Genomic DNA, 2,500 nt, shown 5'->3' on the forward strand with positions numbered 1-2,500 from the left:
TAGAAAATAATCCAACACGTGGAGCTCCAGGCGGGGGGGCCCTCGCCCGGCCCGCGGAGTCCGATTGAACACCCCCCAGGTCGGGCAGGCTCGCTCTGTTGAGCGCATGGAGGTTGACATAGAAAATAATCCAACACGTGGAGCTCCAGGCGGGGGGGCCCTCGCCCGGCCCGCGGAGTCCGATTGAACACCCCCCAGGTCGGGCAGGCTCGCTCTGTTGAGCGCATGGAGGTTGACATAGAAAATAATCCAACACGTGGAGCTCCAGGCGGGGGGGCCCTCGCCCGGCCCGCGGAGTCCGATTGAACACCCCCCAGGTCGGGCAGGCTCGCTCTGTTGAGCGCATGGAGGTTGACATAGAAAATAATCCAACACGTGGAGCTCCAGGCGGGGGGGCCCTCTCCCCCCCCGGTGAGTCCGCTCACAGTGCCCCTATGTCGGGCAGGCTCATTGCAATGTGCGCATGGAGGTTGACTTAGAAAATATTTGAGAGTGACATGAGCTCCAGGCAGACACCGACTCATCGCCCGTGGGGTGTCCGACGAGCCCTCACCAATCTTGGATTAATGTTTGGCGAGGCTCCCCTGATCAGCTCTGGAGGTGGCAAGTTCTGAAAAAGTGGTTTCTGAAAATGTGCCCCTTGTATTTTGTGAAACCAGGGGTAACCTAGCGAGTAGGCAAACTCATCCCCTGACTGGGGGGATCAACTTTTACCTACTACAGCGCCCCTAATGGCCAAAAGTGGTACTGCTCCCCCTGGTAGCCTAACCCATTGAAATGAATGGGAAAAATTAATTTAGGCTACCAGGGCTTTGGGCTACCAGGGCTTTGGGCTACCAGGGCTTTGGGCTACCAGGGCTTTTTGCTACCAGGGCTGTGGGCTACCAGGGCTTTGGGCTACCAGGGCTGAGGGCTACCAGGGCTATTATAGGCGGCCACCACTGCACTAGTGGCAGCCCGGGGAAGGTGCCTGTTGCTCGGATATGCTTTTACGCACGTCGGCCTCTGCGCCCTGGAGCTTTTTTATGCTACCAGGGCTATTATAGGCGGCCACCACTGCACTAGTGGCAGCCCGGGGAAGGTGCCTGTTGCTCGGATATGCTTTTACGCACGTCGGCCTCTGCGCCCTGGAGCTTTTTTATGCTACCAGGGCTATTATAGGCGGCCACCACTGCACTAGTGGCAGCCCGGGGAAGGTGCCTGTTGCTCGGATATGCTTTTACGCACGTCGGCCTCTGCGCCCTGGAGCTTTTTTATGCTACCAGGGCTATTATAGGCGGCCACCACTGCACTAGTGGCAGCCCGGGGAAGGTGCCTGTTGCTCGGATATGCTTTTACGCACGTCGGCCTCTGCGCCCTGGAGCTTTTTTATGCTACCAGGGCTATTATAGGCGGCCACCACTGCACTAGTGGCAGCCCGGGGAAGGTGCCTGTTGCTCGGATATGCTTTTACGCACGTCGGCCTCTGCGCCCTGGAGCTTTTTTATGCTACCAGGGCTATTATAGGCGGCCACCACTGCACTAGTGGCAGCCCGGGGAAGGTGCCTGTTGCTCGGATATGCTTTTACGCACGTCGGCCTCTGCGCCCTGGAGCTTTTTTATGCTACCAGGGCTATTATAGGCGGCCACCACTGCACTAGTGGCAGCCCGGGGAAGGTGCCTGTTGCTCGGATATGCTTTTACGCACGTCGGCCTCTTCGCCCTGGAGCTTTTTTATGCTACCAGGGCTATTATAGGCGGCCACCACTGCACTAGTGGCAGCCCGGGGAAGGTGCCTGTTGCTCGGATATGCTTTTACGCACGTCGGCCTCTGCGCCCTGGAGCTTTTTTATGCTACCAGGGCTATTATAGGCGGCCACCACTGCACTAGTGGCAGCCCGGGGAAGGTGCCTGTTGCTCGGATATGCTTTTACGCACGTCGGCCTCTGCGCCCTGGAGCTTTTTTATGCCACCAGGGCTATGTTAGGCGGCCACCACTGCACTAGTGGAAGCCCGGGGAAGGTGCCTGTTGCTCGGATATGCTTTTACGCACGTCGGCCTCTGCGCCCTGGAGCTTTTTTATGCCACCAGGGCTATTATAGGCGGCCACCACTGCACTAGTGGAAGCCCGGGGAAGGTGCCTGTTGCTCGGATATGATTTTACGCACGTCGGCCTCTGCGCCCTGGAGCTTTTTTATGCCACCAGGGCTATGTTAGGCGGCCACCACTGCACTAGTGGAAGCCCGGGGAAGGTGCCTGTTGCTCGGATATGCTTTTACGCACGTCGGCCTCTGCGCCCTGGAGCTTTTTTATGCCACCAGGGCTATGTTAGGCGGCCACCACTGCACTAGTGGAAGCCCGGGGAAGGTGCCTGTTGCTCGGATATGCTTTTACGCACGTCGGCCTCTGCGCCCTGGAGCTTTTTTATGCCACCAGGGCTATTATAGGCGGCCACCACTGCACTAGTGGAAGCCCGGGGAAGGTGCCTTTTGCTCGGATATGCTTTTACGCACGTCGGCCT

The sequence above is a fragment of the Filicampus tigris genome, unplaced genomic scaffold, assembly GCF_054856515.1.
Source record: "Filicampus tigris isolate MCC_2025a unplaced genomic scaffold, RoL_Ftig_1.0 HiC_scaffold_24, whole genome shotgun sequence".
In the NCBI taxonomy this organism is placed as follows: Eukaryota; Metazoa; Chordata; class Actinopteri; order Syngnathiformes; family Syngnathidae; genus Filicampus; species Filicampus tigris.